This window comes from Meriones unguiculatus, chromosome 7 (genome assembly GCF_030254825.1).
Source record: "Meriones unguiculatus strain TT.TT164.6M chromosome 7, Bangor_MerUng_6.1, whole genome shotgun sequence".
Taxonomy (NCBI): domain Eukaryota; kingdom Metazoa; phylum Chordata; class Mammalia; order Rodentia; family Muridae; genus Meriones; species Meriones unguiculatus.
Window position 1 is genome coordinate 6,801,694 of NC_083355.1, and position 8,453 is coordinate 6,810,146.

At 44.6% G+C, this 8,453-nt stretch overlaps 1 non-coding gene across 1 annotated transcript; it reads right to left on the minus strand.

Moving 5' to 3' along the window:
* Positions 1-8,302: 8,302 nt before the first annotated feature.
* On the minus strand, positions 8,303-8,410 carry LOC132655507 (U6 spliceosomal RNA). The gene has a single exon (XR_009593312.1). It is a non-coding gene; the product is annotated as a U6 spliceosomal RNA (small nuclear RNA).
* Between the last annotated feature and the right edge of the window lie 43 nt (positions 8,411-8,453).

The window sequence follows — 8,453 nt, forward strand, 5'->3', positions numbered from 1 at the left end:
ATTCCAGTTGGGCAGATCTGACACCCTTTGGCCTCAGGACCAAATAAGCAAGTGTACACAAAAATCTTTACATAAGACATCTAGACATACCAGGTGACTGAGCCAGGGACTTGGGCAAATGTTATGCCCGAGATGTGGAGGAAAAATTTCTTTTAGGGTTGTGTCTCCAGGCTGACCTGGAACGCATCTGCCTCCTAAGTGCTGAGATCGAAGGTGTGGCCACCACACCTTGCCTTGTTTTTCCACACAGAGTTTTTCTATGTACCCCTGGCTGTCCTGGAACGGAGACCAGCCTGTTCTCAAAACTGGAGAGTGGTCCACCTGCCTCTGTCTCCTGAATGCTGGGATTAAAGGTGTGTACTACCACTGTCCATTAAACATTTTGTTTTGTTTTGACACAAAGATCCCAGAGACCTAGGTGATGGCTCCGTGAGCAAACTGCAATGCCATCATGAGGACTTGAGTTTGAACCCCAGCTCTGGGTCCATTTAGATATTAATCTGCCTGCCTCGACCTCCTGAGTGCTCTTGGCCTATTAAATTTTTTAATGTACTTTATTTGTTGGTGTACATTTAAGAGACTTATTTTCTCCCTACTCTAACCCAATCCTTTTCAACATCAAGTAGAGAGGGTTAGTGGGAGAGGGGGTGCAATTCTCTTTGCTGCTTCCTGCTGGTCAGGGTCATCAGGTTCCTTGAAGCCAGTTCAGTCCTCATTTCAGGAGATCTCCAACTTGTCTCACAACAGAAACCAGGAGCAGCAAGAGCAGCCTTGTTCTTTCTCTGAGCTCCATACTCTCTGGGCTCTGGCGTTTATTCTGTCTCCAGAGTCCTCAGATTTTAAACTATCTACAGCTGGCAACGAGCTCCTCTCAGAGCCCATGTGAGGCTTAATAGTCTGCTGCTGTGGACCATCAACCAGTCCCACATCCCACACCTGGGACCAAAACAGACACATGTTTATATCCACATTTATTTGTGTGTGTGTGCGTGCATGAGTAGATATGCTTGTGCCACAATGTACTTACAAAGGACAACAGGCCAGGGTTAGTTTTCTGCTATATAGGTTCCTTGCGACAGACCTTTGTGGCAAGTAGCCCTACTCACTAAGCCCTCTCGCTGGTCCATTATTAAATGTTCATAAAAAATTGTTAGGCCGGGCGTAACTGACTGCACCTGTAATCTTAGCACTCAGGAAGCACGTCAGTCTGGTCCATGTAGGATGCAAATTCTCAGACTGCTAAGAGTTACACCATCAGATACTGTGGTGCAAAGGGGACGGTGTAGAGCTGTACTTGGCTGATGTTTGTAAGCTCAGCAGTCCAGGAGGCTTGGTTTAATAGAGTTTAGTGAGGATCAGCCAGGCCTGCATGGTGAGAGCCTGAAACAACACCTAAAAATTATTGTTGGTATAGTTTTGAGTTGGAGTTTAGGTCTGTATTAGAGTATTTATTACAGGAAGGCCAACCTAGGTTTGGGCCTCAGTTGACTAAACAATGGAAATTTAGGCCCAAGAATTTCAATTTTATAGCATCCTGGACCAAGCTGTGCAGGGCAGCCAGAGACATAAAATCTGTCTCTAAAACGGCTGAAACAGTCTTCGGTTCTCAGTGCTGGTCTGTGACTTACTGTGTAGCTGATGATGGTTGTCTTCCAAGGAACACCTTGGATTAAGTGTGTACCACTTATTCAAGCCGAAGCAGGCCTTAGACAAGAAAAAGTGTCTAACTTGTCTAAGGCCTGCTTCGGCTTGAATCCAGTGCTTAGTGACTGCTAATCTATCAGGTGATCTGCATCCCCAGCCCTTTTTTGGTTTGTTTTTTTGAGACAAGGTTTCTCTGTGTAGCCTTGGCTGTCCTGGACTCACTTTGTAGACCAGGCTGGCCTTGATTATACCTGCCTCAGCCTCCCTGAGTGCTGGGATTAAAGGCTTGTGCCACCATGGTGGGCTATCCACATCCCTTCCTTCTATTTATTTGTATTTCTTTTCTTGGAGGTAGGAGGTTGAGACAGTGTCCACTATGTCAGCCTGGATAGCTTGGAGCTCCCTGTGTAGAGCAGCTGGTCTTGAACTCAGGGAGTGCTTGCTGTTAATGTGACACTTCTTGGGGAGTCAACACATCCCAGATAGGATACCCACAGTAGGCCAAAGTAACTTGGGTGAACTGGTGAGGTTTGGTTTTGTTTGGTGTTCCGAGACATGGTTTTTCTGTGTAGCCTTGGCTGTCCTGGACTTGATTTGTAGAACAGGCTAGCCTCGAACTCACAGACATCCACCTGCCTCTGCCTTCCACCAATGAATGAGTTTTATAGGATATGAACTTCACAGGGATATGGGTGAGGGGTTGCTTACAGGAGCAGAAATGACTCACCAAAAGCCCACCCGCATCACGGGTTACAGCTCACAAACCTGGAATAGTGGAGCAGCATCGCGCAGCACAGCCACAGGTTCAGAGGGTCCTTTCTAGGTACTTCAGTTCTAAACCTTCTCCAGGCAGCGGACTGTTTGCTGCTTTTTGCAGTTGGGACTCAAGAGTCTGCAGTTTAGCATTCTGAGAGGGACTCTCAGCTTTCATTGTTTACTTGGGGAGGGGCAGTGACTGTTGAATTTGGTCAGTTTCAGGGATTTCCTGAAGCTGTTTTAGAGTTGTTTACCATCCAGTTTATGTTTCATCTCAGAGGAAACTAACCTAACAGTGCTTCAATCTCCCGAGCGTTGGGATTACCGGTGCAAGTCACTTTACCCAAATAGACATTTCTTGATTGTTGCTCTATCAACAAGAAAAAAGAAATACTCTGGGAGATAGGCTGCAAGAGAACTGAGGGGAATGCTAGGAAAGTTTGGGTGTTTTGTTTTATCTTAAAAGGTTATGTTTCAAGTGCCATGTTGTTTTTTAAACTATTAAAAACTGCATAGCTAAAGTCCTGCTCACATTAAGAGATGGCTCAACAGTAAGAGTGCTTGCCAAGCAACCATGAAAACTGTGAGTTTGGATCCCAGCATCCACATGAACTGGATGTCTCACTCATGCCTGTAACTCCAGCAGTGGCAGGGCAGAGTGTAGTGGGGTAGAGATAGGAACAGGGAGAGGACTTCATAATAGTAAAAAAGACGACATTTGATGCTTTCTTTTGCATGTGTATATATATACCCACACATACAAGGGTGGAGGGAAGGCTGGCAAGATGGCTTAGTATATAAAGGCACTGCTTACCGAAACTGATAATCTGAGTTTGATTCCTGGAGCCCATATCATTGAAGGATAATTGAGTCCCACAAATTGTCCTCTGAACATCACACATGGGCCCTGGCATGCATGTGTTACACAGACATACATGGAAACAAAAATCTATACACGTGAATACATTCATAAATAAGATCCCACTGGGCAGTAGTGGAGCAGGCCTTTAATCCCAGGCAGAGGCAGGCTGATCTCTGCGTCGGAGTTCAGCCTGATCTACAGGGTGAGTTGCAGGACAGCCAAAGAAAGCTATGTAGAGAAACCCTGCCTTGAAAACACCATAAATAAATAAGTGAATGAATGAGTGAATGATGAAAATAAAATCTTAAAGCTTATTCTTGCAGAAGATATGTGGGTGTAGGGTTCCTCCTCACATGGAGGCTCACAATCTTCCGTAACTACAATTCCAGGGGGTCTAGGCCTCCTCTGACCACCATAGGCTCCTACGTGGTACACATACTTGCACACAGGCCCGAACTCATATACACACACACACACACACACACAAAAAGTGGACCAGGCATGGTGGCACACTTCTTTAATCCTATCACTGGGGAGGCAGGCGGGTCTACAAATTCCAGGTTGACTGTCTACATAGTGAGTTCCAGGACAGCCTTGTCTCAAACAAAACCTAATAAAAAATAATTAAAATTAAAAAATAAAATATTTTCTTAAGATATATATATATTTTTTTGTCTTTCTTAGAGACAAGGTCTCACTGCTCTGTATACTGGGATGGTCTTGAACTCAGAGATCCACCTACCTCTTCCTTCCAAGGACTAGCATTAAAGGCATGTGCCACCAGCCCTGCTTTCTTAGGTTTAATACCAGTTCCTAAATTATGTGAATCTTCCTGATTCCTTGAAACTAGAAAGCGTAGGAGATTATCCACAGAGTGCTTTAGCTTTCTGACTATTGAGGTGGGGCTCTGAAGGTTAGTGCTCCAAACAAGAAGCCCCTGTGTGAGACTGGTCTTAGGAGCTCTTTAGGGTGAGACAAAATTAGAACATAGTGAAACAGGTTGGAATTTAATCTGTTGCTTGGAATGTAGAGTGTTATTTCCCTGTAAGCAGTGACATGTGACTATGAGGTCATTTTAGGATTTAGTATACTCTTGGGGCTTTTATGAAACTTGAAAGTTCAATAATCCTCATGTTTTTTTTTTTTCTTTATGATTATGTTTTCTCTATTTATTTTGTTTTTTTGGAGACAGGGTTTCTCTGTGTAACCCTGGCTGTCCTGGAACTCACTCTGTAGACCAGGCTGGTCTGGAGTTTAGAGATCCATCTGTCTCTGCCTCTGCCTTTGCCTCCTGAGTGCTGGGATTAAAGGCATGCTCCACTATGGCCTTGCCTTGACTTGTTATTTTTTGTGTGTATGGCATTTGCATTTGCTTCTGTGCATGTATGTACATAACAAGCATTCAAGAGAGACTATGGAAGACAGAAGAGGCTCTGAATCCCCTGGAATTATAGTTTCAGAAGACTGTGAGCCACCATGTGGGTATTGGGAGAACTTGGGCCTTCTGCAAGAATACATTTTTTGTTTTCAGAGATTTATTTATTATTTATACAGCATTCTGCCTGCATTTGCAGGCGAAAAGAAGACACTAGATCTCATTATAGATGATTGTGAGCCACCATGTGGTTGCTGGGAATTGAACTCAGGACTTTTGGAAGAACAGCCAGTGCTCTTAACCTCTGAGCCAGCTCTCCAGCCTGAGAATAAGTGTTCTTAACTTCTGAGCCCTCTCTCTGCTCTTGCCAAGAACCTGGGGTCAGCTCCCTGCTCCCACATGGTGCCTCACAACTATCTGTAACTCCAGTTTCCGGGTATGAATGTTCTCTTCTGACCTCCTTAGGCACCAGGCACGCATGCATTGCACAGACATACAGGCAGCCAAAAACACTCATACACATCAACTATAAAGAAATAAATAACAAATAAACACATCAACTATAAATAAATAAATAAATAAATAGTCCCATTTTGGAAGCAGGAGGCTCAAGAGTCCAAGGTTCTCAGTCAGTGGTGGTTCAAACCTTTAATCACAGCATTCAGGAGGCAGAGGCAGACTGATCTTTCAGTTCTCGGCCAGCCTGGTCTACAGAGTGAATACCAGGATAGCCAGGGCTATACAGAGAAACCCTGTCTCAAAAAGAGTCATCATCTATAAAGTAAACCTGTATCACATGGGACCCTTATTTTTGTAAAGGAGGCTAAATCCATCCATAGAAGTGAAACGAGACGGGAAGAAAATGGTTGTTTTTGATGACCTTTAACTCCTGACTCTGCTGCCTCCACCCCCCAACGACTGGGACTACACAAACATGGACCTGCAGTACCCCCCTCTGCCATGCAGTTTTTATAGCCAGATGTTGCTGATGACTTATTTAAAAGGAAATATTTTGGAAGCAGGGCAGTAGCTTAAAAGCATTGATCTCTGCTTTTGGTGAAGACACAGCTATGAAAAGGACAGACAGATGGATACTAAATTTGGCTTTACAAGTGATGAGTGGGATGTGTTTGATGAGAGGCTGGCAAGTGACAATTTAGCCAATACCCTCAGTGGCAGGGATTAAGATGTAATAGAGCAGAGAGTGGTCTGGAAAACAAAATAAACTAGCCTGGTCTACAGGGCAAGTTCCAGAACAGCGAGGGCTACACAGAGAAACCCTGTCTCAAAAACAAACAAACCCAAAAATACAAAACCAAGCTGGCTGTGGTAGCACATGTTCCAGCGCTCAGAAGGCAGGGGTGGCCTCTGTGAGGCTAGGGCTACACAGAGAAACCCTGTTTCAAAAACCAAAAACAAACAACCCCCACACACGAACACAAAAAGAAAAGAAAATATCTTTCATAGTGTGTGCCACCATACTCTGCTTAGGATTCTTTTAAAAGAGCCAGGCCTTTATGGCACTGGTGAAGCAGAGGCAGAGGTAGGATTTCTGACTTCAAAGCCAGCCTGGTCCACATAGTGAGTTCCAGGCCAGCCTGAACTACATATTGAGACCAGTCTTACAGCACACACACACACACACACACACACACACACTCTCAAAACACTCAGGGAGACAGAGACAGGAGGATATCTGTGAGTTTGAGGCCAGCCTGGTCTATAGAGCGAGCGCCAGGACAGCCAAGGCTACACAGAGAAACTCTGTATGGAAAAAGCAAAAAAAAAAAAAAAAAAAAATTTATATCACTACATTATATAGTCCATTATTTTCACTTGATAACCAAGGAGTTAAGAGAAAAACAAGCAGTTGCTATGTTCTCCATAACTTCTCTTTTAATGCAGCAACTGTTCAGTTTTCCCTAGAGCCAAACTGCCTTTCCCGTAAGTGTCCAAGCTGTCATTTTTAATTTAGAGACTCAAGTTCATGCAGGTGGCATCTCCTCCCATAGTGGAGCTCAAGGCCTGAGACATGGGCTCTCCCAAGATTTGTGAACACCATGCATCTTTTTTAAACATTTATTTATTTATTATTTATTTCTCTGTATATCTCTGGCTGTCCTGGAACTCACTTAGCAGACCAGTCTGTCTTTGCCTCAGAGGTTTGCCTCCAGAGTGCTGGGACTAAAGAGGGTGTGCCACTGTGCCCAGTTTACACTTACTTCACGTGAGCATGTATGTGTATATGTGCCTGTACGCATGAACGGAAGTGTGGGTGAAGGGCAGAGAACAATCTAAGGGAGGCGGCGCTCAGTTCTCGTGGTAATTACTCTTCACTGCTCAAGGGATGTTGACAGGCTGGTACACACACATAATTTCAACACAGGGGCAGCGGAGACAGGATGAAGAGATTCCAGGCTAGACACCAAGTCTCCTTCATGCTACTGCGGTTAACACAGACATGGGTGATCAGACTTCTAGAGAAAAGGGAATCCTGGTTTTCTGTGAGAGCCTAGTGGGAGGAGAGTTAAGCAAGACTCCTGAAAACACTCAACGGCCTGAAAGAAAATGTTGAGTTTTATGGAGTTTTGTGGGAATACCAAGGCTAAAAAGGACAGGAGACTTCTACTTTTAGGGGTCAGGTTTGACACGAGAACAGGTCACTCATCAGCTGCCCACATGCCTTTACCTAAGGCTTTGCCTATTACGATCTTTAAACAGTCCTCTGAGTTCTCCAAGTGTTGCCTGCATTTGTTGCAGGGATAAATTTACCCAGACAGGTGGAGGAGTCATGACTTAAGAGTTAGAAACAGCTGCAGAGTCTCCAGGGCCTCCGGTAGACGAAGCCATTCCTTCACCAGGCGTTAGCCAACTTTAAAACCGCCTCTAAGGGCGAACCATCACTTGGGTCTATTCATGTGCACCCATCAGAGCTTAAACTGTAAGATTAAAGTGTTTGGGTTTTTTTTTTTTTTTCTAAGTTTTTTTTACAGGCTCTCTCTGTGTAGTCCTGGCTGACCTGGAACTTGATTTATGTAAACCAGGCTGGTCTCAAACTTCCGGAGATCCTCCTACCTCTGCTTCCTCAGTGCTGAGATTAAAGGTGGCTCCTGGCTAAAAGACTAATAGTAAAACGAATTCCATTCTTTTCTGGTAGTGTTGGTACAGGCCTTTAACCCCAGTCTGGAGGCAGAGGCATGCAGATCTCTGTGAATTCCAGGCAAGCCTCGTCTGCATAAGTTCCAGGACAGCCACGGCTACACAGATAACATTCAAAGCTAAATGAAGCCCACCTAATTTCAGCACTCCTTTTATTGCTGGATCTTTGAGATTGCTTTGTTAGGGACTCACAATAGGTCTTAAAAAAAAAAAAAATCAGTCATAGCAGTAATTCTCAACCCGTAAGAATAATGACTGTCCTAAGCCGGGTGCTGGTGGCAGCGGCTCACGCCTTTGATCCCAGCATTCGGGAGGCAGAGGCAGGCGGATCTCTCTGAGTTTGAGGCCAGCCTGGTCTACAAAGCGAGTCCTAGTGAAAGATCTCATCTTTCTCCAGAAGGGTGGACAGCTGATGGCCTATTTGGGAGACACGTCAAGCGTCAAGCACTTCTCCTTCTGAGCCACCCTGACAGCTTCTCAAGTAACTTGTTTTTTTTTTTTTTTTTTCAAGTATGGAGCGCTTCGCGAATTTGCGTGTCATTCTTGCGCAGGGTTCATGTAATCCTCTCTGTATTGCTCCAGTTTTTTAGTGCATGTGCTGCCGAAGCGAGCACCTCAAATAACTTTTTAAAGTGACAGCGATCACTTGTGGGGAGC